The sequence below is a fragment of the Lagenorhynchus albirostris genome, chromosome 3 (assembly GCF_949774975.1).
Source record: "Lagenorhynchus albirostris chromosome 3, mLagAlb1.1, whole genome shotgun sequence".
In the NCBI taxonomy this organism is placed as follows: Eukaryota; Metazoa; Chordata; class Mammalia; order Artiodactyla; family Delphinidae; genus Lagenorhynchus; species Lagenorhynchus albirostris.
Window position 1 is genome coordinate 68,572,075 of NC_083097.1, and position 15,206 is coordinate 68,587,280.

The window sequence follows — 15,206 nt, forward strand, 5'->3', positions numbered from 1 at the left end:
CAGTTATATCTAGAATATATAAAATACTTGTTATTTGCCGCAAAGAATTGTAATTCACTTTACTGAGGAAGGATGGCCAGGCAGGGAAGAAGAGACTAAAAATCAAGTTAAATTCTGTGTTCATTGTTTATTTTTAACGTTGCATTAAGTACGTGATAGATTTGAATTTAACCAATCATCTCAGTCAGTTTGGATTGCTGTAACAAATTGTCATAGACTGGATGGCTTAAGGAACAAACATTTATTTCTCATGGTTCCAGAGGCTGAGAGTCCAAGATCAGGGTGCCAGCATGGTCGAGTTGTTGGTGAGGGCCCTCTTGCTGGTTATGTCCTCACATGGTTTTTCCTTGGTGCATGCACACAGAGATGCCACATCTCTTACTTTTTTTTATAAGAATGTTAATCACATCATGAGGGCCCTACCCTTATGACCTCATCTAACCCTAATTACCTCCCAAAGGACCCACCTCCAAATATCATATCAGGGGTTAAGTTTTCAGCAGATCAATTTTGCAGGGCTCACAAACATTCAGTCCATAGCATAAGTTAAGTTCAAAACAGTGGGTTCTATTTTATATATAGTAGTGTGTATATCTCAATCCCAATCTCCCAATTTATCCCTCACCCCCTTTCCCCCCTGGTAACCATAAGATTGTTTTCTACATCTTATATAAAATAGATAACTAATAAGGACCTACTGTATAGCACAGGGAACTCTACTCAATACTCTGTAATGACCTATATGGGAACAGAATCTAAAAAAACAGAGTGGATATATGTATATGTATAACTGATTCACTTAGCTGTACAGCTTCACAACATTGTAAATCAACTATACTCCAATAAAAATTAAAAAAAAAAACAGTGGGCTCAACGGAATTCAAGTTAAGCCTTTTATTAGACCAGCTTGCACATAATACATATGAGGGTTTCTACTGTTAATATCTTTATCAGTAGTAAAGGGCTTGTCTATTAAACCATAGAATTTTATCTTTTATTGTTCAAGATATTAACTGTAAGGCTTTTTAACTTAATTATAAATAGACTACAAAAGTGAGTTTTATACTTTTGTTGGGATTAACATTTACTGCCTAAGATTTACTGTTATGTGAAGATGGGGTAGAGGGGAATGCATGGGTGTGGTGAAATGGTCAGGAAACAATTGACTTGTGCAGGGGTGAATTCGGTTGAATATGTCATTGTTAGTGTCTGTTTCCACAGGGTCTACCAAAAGCTTACCTCTGCAAAGAGCTCAAGGGCCTTCTGACCAAGACCAAGTGACCACTATCTAAGACCTCCTTCTAACATCCCATTCTTAGGAAAACTTGTCCTTAAGAAAGAAGACAATAAGAAAAGGAAAAGAATTGAAAAGAAAAAAAATGAAAGAGGGTAGAAGTGTAGCTTTGAGGGACAAGCTATTATTGACTTAGTCCATGGATTAATAAAAAGAAATAGAATAGAAAAAAAAGTAAAATAAATAAAATGATTGAGAGTAAAGAATAAAATAAAGTTCTTTATCCGATTTTAGTCCACTAAGTAGAATATTTCATGATTTATATCTACCTTAATTTTCACTCCCAAACTCCTACTATAGGTAGCATAATTTACCAAGAATTCTAGCTGCTGCACTTTTAAATTCACTTCTGTTTTTGCACTGAGGTCACACTGGAACCAATGGCATTAAGACAGACAACTGCTTGGAAACATGAGTCCTTTGTTGGCTGACTTTAGTTTAATGGCTCTATATTTGTCTTGCCAAACTTTCCATATGCTGCAAGGCCATCTGTGATTCTTCCATCTAACATTCCCTCTCTCCTTCACCCATGGTCAGACTTCATGATGGTATGTCAGTTTTCTCAACCTGGAAAATACAAAACTATGGAGACAGAGAAAGATCAGTGGTTGCAGGGGTTAAGGGAGTGTGGAGTGGGTAAACAGGCAGAGTGCAGATAATTTTAGGGCAGTGAAACTACTATGTATGATACTATAATGGTAGATACATGTCAGTATACATTTGTTCAAACCCATAGAATGTACAACACTAAGAGTGAACCCTAATGTAAACTCAGGACTCAGTCATAATGATGTATGTAGGTTCATCAGTTGTAACAAATGTAGCAGTCTGGTGAGATATGTTGGTAATGGGGGAAGCTATGCATGTGGGGAGGCAGGTGTATATATGTATATAAGAAACCTCTGTACTTTCTGCTCAATTTTGCTGTGAACCTAAAACTGCTCTAAAAAATAAAGTCGGGCTTTCCTGGTGGCGCAGTGGTCGAGAATCTGCCTGCCAATGCAGGGGACACGGGTTCAAGCCCTGGTCTGGGAGGATCCCACATGCCGTGGAGCAACTGGGCCCGTGAGCCACAACTACTGAGCCTGCGCATCTGGAGCCTGTGCTCTGCAACAAGAGAGGCCGTGATAGTGAGAGGCCCACACATCACGATGAAGAGTGGCCTCCGCTCGCCGCAACTAGAGAAAGTCCTCGCATAGAAACGAAGACCCAACACAGCCAAAAATAAATTAATTAATTAATTTAAAAATAAAAAAAAATGCATGTCTTATAAAAAAATTAATTAATTAAAAAATAGTCTATTTTTTAAAAATTATAGTAACATGCTCCACTCTTATCCATTAGAAATGATCTTTTCCCATTTATTGTGTATTTCCAGTGACAGCAGTAGTAACCAAAGACTACTAGTTTGTAAAATCTGAATTTGACCTAGTTTGTAGAAATAACTATTTCTACATATCATATAGTACATTAAGGGTTATATTCACCCTCCTATTTATATGTTCCATCCTAAATCATACTCCTCTAATTAGATTTAAATTACATTAGACTAGGATATATAAAATAAATGTCTTGACACTTTAAGACCTAGAGACTAGAGGCCAAGAGCTCTTTTAAAATGTTGGAATTGTCAGGGTTCTCCAAAGAAACAGAGCTGGCAGGATGGCAGCCTAGAAGTTCCAAAAAGAGTTGATGCTGCAGTCTTGAGTCCAAAGGCAGTCTGGAAGCAAAATTCCATCCTTTTAGAGGGATATCTTCTCTCTTAAGACTTTCAGCTGATTGGAGGAAACCCACCCATATTATGGAGGGTAATATACTTTACTCAAAGTTTACTGATTTAAAAATTAATCACACCTGAAAAATAACTTCCTAGCAGCATCTAGACTGGTGTTTGGAATGATAGCTTGGCCATGTAGACATATAAAATGAACCTCAGAGGGCTGCCAACTCCTTAGTGGAGTCTAGTTCATTTTCTCAGTATCTATCCCATTCTTCAAAATCTATGGGAATAATTCCACCTTTTTGAGACTGTTATCAATTTTTCCCCACTCCCAGACTTTCCTATCTCCCTTTATGCTATCTTTCTTTTTGGATGGTACAAATTTGTTTCCACACTGAAGACACATGTATAATAAAGTGAGACAGTAAGTCAATTACTATCTTCTTCTGAATACTCTCTTGGCTTCCAAAGAGAATAAGGCTTTATGTATAATCAGTTTAGGATATGCTGTGCTAATAAAGGGTCTCAAAATTTTGGATTTGACAATGACAGAGGTTTACATATTTCAACCACGAGTCTCCTGTTAGCCACAGCTCTGCTACATATTGACTTCATTCCAAGACTCAGGCTCTATCTAGAGCATTGTAGTTCTTGAATTGGAAGGAAAGGGAAGATTATGAACCATATATACTGGCTATGCCTTATAATGGCATATGTACCTTCTGCCCACAACTGTTTTATTGGGCAAAACCTGAGTCTACCAGAATGAGGATTTATAAATCTACGGGAAAGAACTGTATGTTTCTGCTAAACTTTATATAACCACAGTCAAAGATCTTTTTTATGTATCATCTTTAAGGCTGAAGACTCCATTTTTTTTTTTTTTTTTTTTTTTTTTTTTTTTTTACTGGCCTCTGTATGCTGTTCATCCCCTGGCCCTTAGTTTAAGGGTGTTAAAGCAGTTTGGCTTTGCCCACTGCTGCCTTCAAAGAATTTGGAATAATAGGCCTTTTGTTGTGGGCTCCTACTCTTGTTTAGTGGATAACACTTAAAGGAAAGGCCCTGGGAAAGGCATATCACTCAATTATTACTTCCTGTTAAGGCTGCAGCTTCAAAGCCACCACAATAACCATTATAATTTGTAGTCTTTTTAACCCTGGAGACTAAAAATTGTGGAACTCTTAGTCAATTTTTATTGCAGGTCACAAATAGAGAGCAACTCTTAGGACAGAATTATTGCCCTCCATTTCTAGCTCTATTCTTTCTTGCAAGATTCAGAAACAGCAAGCAGTATCCAATATTCTGAATCTTTTCTTCCATTTTCTCTATCTTTATAATCTCAGTCATCACATGGTTTTCATCCCAAGCAGAACAACTGGACCAAATAGTTTACTGTTGCATATCAGGAGTCAGTACACTTCTACTCTGCAGTTGGTAGAGCCTGTCTTCCTACCCCATCCCAAATGCATTCCAAAGATTATGTTTTTGACACTTGTAAAAAAAAACTACAGTCTGTTAAATGAAGTTTTGTATCAATTAGAAATTGTGTTCATCCACATATAACAGAAACATATCTAAAAAGTTTTCTAGAAGTCTAAACTAGCATCTTCCACATCCATATAATTAGCTAGAACTAGAAATCATGAGACTATCCTTAACTGCAAGAGAAGCTGTTTAAGCCTGAGCCATTGGCGTTCCAAACACAAAGTTTTATTTAAATAAGTAAGGAGAAAATGAATACTGAGTAGGCAAATAGTAGTTCTTGTCATGGTAATAACATTTCTTTGCCAACAAAATAAAAATGAATGCAAATCTGTACAATGATGATATGGTTATAACATCATAAAGTAGGCATGATAATAGTAAAACAGTTTCCATAAATGATGCTACTTCTCCTTTCTTATCATTTCCATCATCTCATATAATCCTTACAGAAAACTTGGAAGCATATATTTATACTAATTTGCTAGATGGGAAAACTGAGCATCTTTTAGCTGGTCAATGGCAGAGCCAGAGATGTAATCCATTCTAACACCACAGTCAGTCCTTTTCACTGTACATGATTCCTTCTTTCTAAATCTGTGGCTAGAGAAAGAAAAGCTAAAAATAACAGGACCTTTTTAAACAAATAATCTCCATAGAATTCTTTCAATGAGCAAAAATCAAAACTATAGAACATTGTCACCTCAAACACTCGTCAAAGAATTCATACATAAAATGATTTTGATTCAGCACTAACCAAAATTGCACCTCAGATATTTGATATTTAAGGAAAAAAAACTAAGAGACATGTTAACTATAAATATATCTGAATTCCTTGTGCTTTATTTCCACATTAAGATAGGCTATCAGAAAGTAATATAACTGGAGTATATTATCTTAGCTCCCTGTAGAAATGCTGTCTCATTTGTAACTCAAAACCTTCACTAAATTGAATTTACTGTTTTAAGAAAAGTTGATGGTAAATATTTGTTTCTTCAAAAATAAAAATCTATGAAGACACAGGCTTATTTTGCTACTCATTACCAATTTTATAAGATTCGTGTGATAAATACACAAGATAGGGTTCCAGAGACTGAAAATGTTTAACTGTATCTATTTAGTACTAATCACCAGGAAACTGAATTAAATGTCTAATTGCTGTAACTAATTACAGGGATATGTGATGGCACTGTTGCCAACTTCCTATGTATTGATCTTTTTTAGCATGTTAATTTTCTTCTTCAATAATATGAAGTATCTCCAGTTCTTTTTGAAATTACCATATATGATATAATAAGCAAAAGTAATACAAATTGCAGATTTACAGACAAATTTTCTTATACCAGAAAGAGTCTTAAGAACATAAACTGTTGGAGAAATTCTCTTTTATACAGTAACTATGAAGGGACCATTATTTTTTTAAAGAATAGTTTTGTGAATTGCTTCAAAAATCTTTCTTCTGAATAAATCCAGGTCCTATGTTCAGTATGAAGTTGCTTTATGGCATTTTGTGATTCTGAAAATACACATTCTTAAAATGAAGATTCAAGACTAAAATGAGTAAAAAGAAAATTTTTCTAGATATTACTACTGTTAACATTCTAATAATTAGTACTTCCAGTTATTATTATATGTAAGTATATAAATTTGCAGAAACAATCATATTATACACAATATTTTGTAACCCATTTTGTATCTGTACATAACCAAAGTATAGGCGAATTCTACCAAACATTTAAAGCAGGGTTAACACTTATGCTTCTCAAGCTATATCAAAAAATTAAAAAGGAAGGAAAGCATTTTAACTCATTCTACAAAGTCAGCATCACCCTGATATCAAAACCAGAAAAAGATACCTTCATAAAAGAAAATTACAGGCCAATATACCTGATAAACAGGTATATAAACAGGTATATATATCCAAAAATCCTCAACAAAATATTAGGAAATTGAATTCAACACTACATTAGAAAGATCATACACTTTGATCAAATGGGATTTATCCCAGGGATGCAAGAAAGCTCAATCAATGGGATACATCACATTAACAAACTGAAGAATAAAAATCATATGATCATCTCAATAGATTCAGGAAAAGCTTTTGACAAAATTCAACATGAATTTAAAATAAAAACTCACAACAAAGTGAGTATAAAGGGAACATATCTCAACATACCATATATGACACTCCTACAGTTTTCATACTCAGTGGTGAAAAGCTTTCACTAAGATCAAAAATAAAACAAGGACGCCTGCTCTTGCCACTTTTATTCAACATAGTATTGGAAGTTCTAGCCACAGCAATCAGACAAGAAAAAGAAATAAAAGGAATCCAAGTTGGTAAGGAAGAAGTAAAACTGTCAGTGTTTATAGATGACATGATACTATATAGAGATAATCCTTAAGATGTCACCAAAAGACTATTAGAACTAATAAATTAATTCAGTAAAGTTGTAGGGATTAAAATTAATGCACAGGAATCTGTTATGTTTCTACACACTAACAACAAATTATCAGAAAGAGAAATTAAGAAAAACACATTTATGTTTGCATCAAAAAGAATAAAATACTTAGGAATAAATCCAACAAAGGAGGTAAAAGAGCTGTACTAAGAAAATTGTAAGCCCTTGATGAAAGAAATTTGAATATAACACAAACAAATGGAAAGATATACTGTGATCATGGATTAGAAGAATTAATATTGTTAAAATTACCATACTACCCCAGACAATCTACAGATTCAATTCAACCCCTGTCAAAATACCAATGACATATGTCACAGAACTAAAACAAATAATTCTAAAATTTGTATGGAAACACAAAAGATCCTGAATAGCCAAAACAGTTTTGAGAAATAACGAAGCTGGAGGTATCATACTTCCTGATTTAAAACTATATTGCAGGGCTTCCCTGGTGGCTCAGTGGTTGAGAGTCCGCCTGCCAATGCAGGGTATACGGGTTTGTGCCCCAGTCCGGGAAGATCCCACATGCCATGGAGTGGCTGGGCCTGTGAGCCATGGCCACTGAGCCTGCGTGTCCAGAGCCTGTGCTCCGCAGCGGGAGAGGTCACAACAGTGAGAGGCCTGTGTACCGCAAAAAAAAAACAAAAAACAAAACTATATTGCAAAGCTACAGTAATCAAAACACTATGGTAGTGGTACAAAACAGACACACAGATCAATGGAACAGAATTGAGAGCTCAGAAATAAACTCATATTTATATGGTCAATTAATCTACACAAAGGAGTTAAGAATGCACAATGGGGAAAAGATGTCTTCTTCAATAAATGTAGTTGAAAAAAATTGACAGCTACATCAAAAATACCAAATTGAACTAATTTCTCACACCATATACAAAACTAAACTCAGTGAATTAGAGACTTATATGTAAGACCCAAAACCAAAGTATAAGACTATACTTTGAGAATTATCACCTCTAAGTGAGTGGTTTTGCCTAAATGATGTCTATTTGCCTGTCCTTTATTTTATTTTATTTCCTTTTTTAACATCTTTATTAGAGTATAATTGCTTTACTGCCTGTCTTTTAATTTAATAGATTTTAAAACAAATTGTATGGTTAAAACTGTTTATGTTCTGATTTGAAAAGCAATTAAATTATTGTTTTACCTCCTTATGCTTAGGTAACTTTTAAAATACTTGCTAAAATGAACAGATTTTAATAAAAAACAAATCTCCCATTTATTTAGAAATTTTGTTAGATCATTAAATACGTGTAAAATGAAATTTCAGCTTTCAGAAAAAGGTAAAAACTATACTTTATTCTTAGATATTAAAAAATGCAAATCAAAATAACAAAGCAAAAATAGAACTAGAATGGAGCCACCAACTTCATCTTATAAGGGAACTCAATCCTCATTGTATTAGTGAAGAACTGGATCCTGATATGAGAAACAGAGTCTTGGAAAACAATAATATACACAGAAAACAGGGATTTAATTTTCTCTCTCAAACATACATATAATGTTCAAATGTAGTCATCCAGGGCTCCATAAGATCATCAGTGTGCCATGTTTCTTCTATTTTTCTGCTTCTGTATTCTGACAATTGGCTTATATATTAACTTTATTTTTTGTCATAGCAAATTACAACAAATGAAGTGGCTAAACAATACAAATCTTATAGTCCTGTAGGTTAGATATCCAACATGAGTCTTAGATAAAATCAAGGTGTCAGTGAGATTGCATTTCTTACTGAGGTATTAGAAGAGAATCTGTTTCCTTGCCATTCTCAGCTTCTAGGAACCACCCACATTCTTTGACACCCTTCCTCCATCTTCAGAGCCAGCCAAGCTAATATTGCCAGAGCAAAAAGGGAACCAAGTTCCAGCAGTCCATTGGTAAACATTTCTCTTCTGGATATCCACAGGGAGATGTCCTAAGATTTTAGATCAATTTTCTTGAAGACACACAGACAGCCAGTCACGGCCTGAAGTTCAACAGCTATTAGTATTTTGTGGGAAAAAAAAAGTTTGTGAATAAAGCATAGAAGAGTCTAAAGTGAAGTCCCCATAGTGAGATAATATTTTATAAAAATGGTGTCAATGCAGGTGTGGCTTACTAATACTTTTGAGAGGATTTACTTTCCAGCCATCTCACTGCATAAGTGCTACATGGTTTTCATTAATTTTAAACTGTGCTTCAAGTATCCTCCAACATGTTATTTGCCACTGACAAGACTGGGGGCTGTGGTAGAACATTCTCTGGATGATGTGTTTTATCATATGGGAACAGATGTGGATTGCAGAGGCTCATCTCAGGGTCCATAACCCAAATCACACTTACAAAGTTTTTTTGTCATGTAAGCAACATAGTCACAAGTTCTAAGCATTAGGACATGGACATCCTTGGGGACTATTATGGACTATTATTCTGCCGACATCTTATACCTTCCTTGGGTCATTTCATTATCACAAAATAAGGTGCCACCATTTCAGTCACCATTTCCTTCTTCCCAGAAGAAGAAAAGATTTACAGGGAAATGGAAGTAGTGCCTGCTGACTGACTCACCACCTTTTTAAGGAAGCTTCTTTAGAAACCCACCCAGCCATTTCTTTTTTCCTTTTTTTTTTTCTCTTATACAGCTGGTTATTTATTTAGTCCAGGGCCCAACCAAGGTTTACATATTACATTGGTGGGGGTTTTTTTGAAATCTTTATTGCAGTATAATAGTTTTACAATGTTGTGTTAGTTCCTGCTGTGTAAAAAAGTGAATCAGTTATACGTATACATATATCCCTATATCCCCTCCCTCTTGCACTTCCCTCTCACCCTCCCTATCCCAACCATCTAGATGGTCACAAAGCACCAAGCCGATCTCCCTATGTATGCGGCTGCTAACCACTAGCTATCTATTTTACATTTGGTAGTGTGTATATGTCCATGCCACTCTCTCACTTCATCCCAGCTTACCCTTCCCCCTCCCCGTGTCCTCAAGTCCATTCTCTACATCTGCATCTTTATTCCTGTCCTGTCCTGAGGTTCTTCAGAACCAATTTTTCCTTTTAGATTACATATATATGTGTTACCATATGGTATTTGTTTTTCTCTTTCTGACTTCACTCTGTAAGGCAGACTCTAGGTCCAATCACCTCACTACAAATAACTCAATTTTGTTTCATTATGGCTGAGTAATATTCCATTGTACATATGTGCCACCTCTTCTTTATCCAGTCAACTGTTGATGGACACTTAGGTTGCTTCCATGTCCTGGCTATTGTAAATAGAGCTGCAATGGACATTGTGGTACATGACTCTTTTTGAATTATGGTTTTCTAAGGGTATATGCCCAGTAGTGGCATTGCTGTGTCATATGGTAGTTCTATTTTTCATTTTTTAAGGAACCTCCATACTGTTTTCCATAGTGGCTGAATCAATTTACATTCCCACCAACAGTGCAAGAGGGTTCCCTTTTCTCCACACCCTCTCCAGCATTTATTGTATGTAGATTTTTTTGATGATGGCCATTCTGACGGTGTGAGGTGATACCTCATTGTAGTTTTGACTTACATTTCTCTAATGATTAGTGATTTTGAGCATCCTTTTTTGTGTTTGTTGGCAATCTGTATATCTTCTTTGGAGAAATATCTATTTATGTCTTCTGCCCATCTTTGGATTGGGTTTTTTGTTATTTTGATATTGAGCTGCATGAGCTGCTTGTATATTTTGGAGATTAGTCCCTTGTCAGTTGGTTTGCAAATATTTTTTTTCCCATTCTGAGGGTAGTCTTTTCATCTTCCTTATGGTTTCCTTTGTTGTGTAAAATGTTTGAAGTTTCATTAGATCCCATTTGTTTAATTTTGTTTTTGTTTCCATTTCTTTAAGAGGTGGGTCAAAACAGATCTTGCTGTGATTTATGTCATAGAGTGTTCTGTGTATGTTTTCCTCTAAGAGTTTCATAGTGTCTGTCCTTACATTTAGGTCTTTAATCTATTTTGAGTTTATTTTTGTATACAGTATTAAGGAGTGTTCTAATTTCATTCTTTTACATGTAGCTGTGCAGTTTTCCCAGCACCACTTATTGAAGGGGTTGACTTTTCTCCACTGTATATTCTTGCCTCCTTTATCAAAGATAAGTTGACCATAGGTGCATGGGTTTATCTCTGGGCTTTCTATCCTGTTCCATTGGTCTATCTTTCTGTTTTTGTGCCAGTATCATACTGTCTTGATTACTGTAGCTTTGCAGTAGAGTCTGAAGTCAGGGAGCATGATTCCTCCAGCTCCATTTTTCTTTCTCAAGATTGTTTGGGCTATTCGGGGTCTTATGTGTTTCTATACAAATTGTGCAATTTTTTGTTCTAGTTCTGTGAAAAATGACATTGGTAGTTTGATAGGGATTGCACTGAATCTGTAGATTGCTTTGGGTCGTATAGTCAATTTCACAATGTTGATTCTTCCCAACCAGAAACATGGTATATCTCTCCATCTGTTTGTATCATCTTTAATTTCTTTCATCAGTGTCTTATAGTGTTCTGCATACAGGTCTTTTGTCTCCTTAGGTAGGTTTATTCCTAGGTATTTGATTCTTTTTGCTGCAATGGTAAATGGGAGTGTTTCCTTAATTTCTGTTTCAGATTTTTCATCATTAGTGTATAAGAATGCAAGAGATTTCTGTGCATTAATTTTGTATCCTGCTACTTTACCAAATTCATTGATTAGCTCTAGTAGTTTTCTGGTAGCATCTTTAGGATTCTTATGTATGGTATCATGTCATCTGCAAACAGTGACAGTTTTACTTCTTTTCCAATTTGGATTCCTTTATTTCTTTTTTATCTCTGATTGTTGTGGCTAAGAATCCCAAAACTATGTTGAATAATAGTGGTGAGAAGTGGGCAACCTTGTCTTCTTCCATATCTTAGTGAAAACTGTTTCAGTTTTTCACCATTGAGGATGATGTTGGCTGTGGGCTTGTTCTATATGGCCTTTATTATTTAGAGGTAATTCCCTCTATACCTACTTTTGGAGGGTTTTTATCATAAATGGATGTTGAATTTTACTGAAAGATTTTTCTCCATCTATTGAGATTATCATATGGTTTTTCTCCTTCAGTCTGTTAATATAGTGTATCACACTGATTGATTTTCAGCTATTGAAGAATCCTTGCACTCCTGGGATAAATCCCACTAGATCATGATTTATGATCCTTTTAATTTGCTGTTGGATTCAGTTTGCTAGTATTTAGTTGAGGATTTTTGCATCTATGTTCATCAGTGATATTGGCCTGTAGTTTTTTTTTTTTTTTTTTGTGACATCTTTGTCTGGTTTTTGTATCAGGGTGATGGTGGCCTCATAGAATGAGTTTGGGGGTGTTCCTCCCTCTCTGATATTTTGGAAGAGTTTGAGATGGATAGGTGTTATCTCTTCTCTAGTGAAGCCATCTGGTTCTGGGCTTTTGTTTGTTGGAAGATTTTTAATCACAGTTTCAATTTCAGTGCTTGTGACTGGTCTGTTCTTATTTTCTATTTCTTCCTGGTTCAGTCTCAGAAGGTTGTGCTTTTCTATGAATTTGCCAAATTCTTCCAGGTTGTCCATTTTATTGGCATATAGTTCCTTGTAGTAATCTCTCATGATCCTTTGTATTTCTGCAGAGTCAGTTGTTACTTCCCTTTTTTCATTTCTAATTCTATTGATTTGAGTCTACTCCCTTTTTTTCTTGATGAGCCTGGCTAATGGTTTATCAGTTTTGTTTATCTTCTCAAAGAGCCAGCTTTTAGTTTTATTGATCTTTGCTCTCGTTTCTTTCATTTCTTTTTCATTTATTTCTGATCTGATGTTTGTCATTTCTTTCCTTCTGTTAACTTTGGGGTTTCTGTGTTCTTCTTTCTCTAATTCCTTTAGGTGGAAGGTTAGGTTGTTTATTTTGGATTTTCTTGTTTCTTGAGGTAGGATATATTGCTATAAACTTCCCGCTTAGAACTGCTTTTCTGCATCCTATAGGTTTTGGGTCATTGTGTTTTCATTGTCATATTTTCTAGGTATTTTTTGATTTCCTCTTTATTAAGTGATCTTTTGTTTTTATAGTACTGCATTGTTTCGCCTCCATGTGTTTGTATTTTTTACAGTTTTTTTTCTGTAACTGATACTAGTCTCATAGTGTTGTGGTCCAAAAAGATACTTGATACAATTAAATTTCCTTCAATTTACCAAGATTCGATTTGTGACCCACGATATGATCTATCCTGGAGAATGTTCCATGAGCACTTGAGAAGAAAGTTTATTCTGTTGTTTTTGGATGGAATATCCTGTAACTATCAATTAAGTTCATCTTGTTTAGCATGTCATTTAGAGCTTGTGTTTCCTTATTTATTTTCACTTTGGATGATCTGTCCATAGGTGAAAGTGGTGTGTTAAAGTCCCCTCCTATTATTATGTTACTGTTGATTTCCCCTTTTATGGCTGTTAGCATTTGCCTTATGTATTGAGGTGCTCCTATATCGGGTACATAAATATTTACAATTGTTATGTGTTCTTCTTGGATTGATCCCTTGATCATTATATAGTGTCCTTCCTTGTCTCTTGTAACATTCTTTATTTTAAAGTCTAGTTTATCTGATATGAGTATTGCTATGCCAGCTTTCTTTTGATTTTCATTTGCATGGAATATCTTTTTCCAGCCCCTTACTTTCAGTCTGTATGTGTCTCTAGGTCTGAAGTCAGTCTCTTGTAGACAGCATATATACAGTTCTTGCTTTTGTATCCATTCAGCCAGTCTATGTTTTTTGGTTGGAGCATTTAATCCATTTACATTTAAGATAATTATTGATATGTATGTTCCTATTTCCATTTTTTTAATTGTTTTGGGTTTGTTATTGTAGGTCTTTTCTTTCCTTTGTGTTTCCTGCCTAGAGACGTTCCTTTAGCATTTGTTGTAAAGCTGGTGTGTTTGTACTGAATTCTCCTAACTTTTGCTTGTCTGTAAAGATTTAATTTCATCATCAAAACTGAATGAGATCCTTGCTGTGTAGAGTAATCTTGGTTGTAGCTTTTTCCCTTTCATCACTTTCAATATGTCCTGCCACTCCCTTCTGGCTTGCACAGTTTCTGCTGAAAGATCAGCTGTTAACCTTAAGGGTATTCCCTTATATGTTATTTGTTGTTTTTCCATTGTTGCTTTTAATATTTTTTCTTTGTATTTAATTTTTGATAGTTTGATTAATATGTGTTTTGGCATGTTTCTCCTTGGATTTATCCTGTATGGGACTCTCTGTGCTTCCTGGACTTGATTGACTATTTCCTTTCCCATATTAGGGAAGTATTCAACTATAATCTCTTCAAATATTTTCTCAGTCCCTTTCTTTTTCTCTTCTTCTTCTGGGACCCCTATAATTCGAAGTTGATGTGTTTAATATTGTCCCAGAGGTCTCTGAGACTGTCCTCAGTTCTTTTCATTCTTTTTTCTTTATTCTGCCCTGAAGTAGTTATTTCCACTATTTTATCTTCCAGGTCACTTATCCATTCTTCTGCCTCAGTTATTCTGCTATTGATCCCTTCGAGAGAATTTTTAATTTCATCTATCGTGTTGTTCATCATTGTTTGTTTGCTCTTTAGTTCTTCTAGGTCCTTGTTAAACATTTCTTGTTTTTTCTCCATTCTATTTCCAAGATTCTGGATCATCTTTACTGTCATTACTCTGAATTTTTTTTCAGGTAGACTGCCTATTTCCTCTTCATTTGTTTGGCGTGGTGGGTTTTTACTTTGCTCCTTCCTATGCTGCATATTTCTCTGTCTTCACATTTTGCTTAACTTATTGTGCTTGGGTTCTCCTTTTTGCAGGCTGCATGTTCATAGTTCCTGTTGTTTTGGTGTCTGCCCCCAGTGGGTAAGTTTGGTTCAGTGGGTTGTATAGGCTTCCTGGTGGAGGGGACTGGTGCCTGTTTTCTTGTGAATGAGGCTGGATCTTGTCCTTCTGGTGGGCAGGACCATGTCTGGTGGTGTGTTTTGTGGTGTCTGTGAACTTAGTATGATTTTAGGCAGCCTCTCTACTAATGTGTGGGGTTGTGTTCCTCTCTTGCTAGGTGTTTGGCATGGGGTGTCCAGCCCTGGAGTGTGCTGATCGTTGAGTGGAGCTGGGTCTTCGTTGAGATGGAAATCTCTGGGAGAGCTCTGGCCAATTGATATTACATGGGGCCAGAAATCACTGTTGGTCCAATGTCCTGAACTCAGCTCTCCCACCTCAGAGGCTCAGGCCTGATAC

At 35.5% G+C, this 15,206-nt stretch overlaps 1 long non-coding RNA gene across 1 annotated transcript in view; it reads right to left on the reverse strand.

Moving 5' to 3' along the window:
- Positions 1-255: 255 nt before the first annotated feature.
- LOC132518139 (uncharacterized) overlaps positions 256-15,206 on the reverse strand; it is a 49,513-nt gene continuing 34,562 nt past the window's right edge. Inside the window, exons 3-4 of the long non-coding RNA XR_009539866.1 lie at positions 1,240-1,330; positions 256-346 (exon numbers count right to left, since the gene is read on the reverse strand). This is a non-coding gene — a long non-coding RNA (uncharacterized LOC132518139). The remainder of the gene's footprint in view (positions 347-1,239; positions 1,331-15,206) is intronic.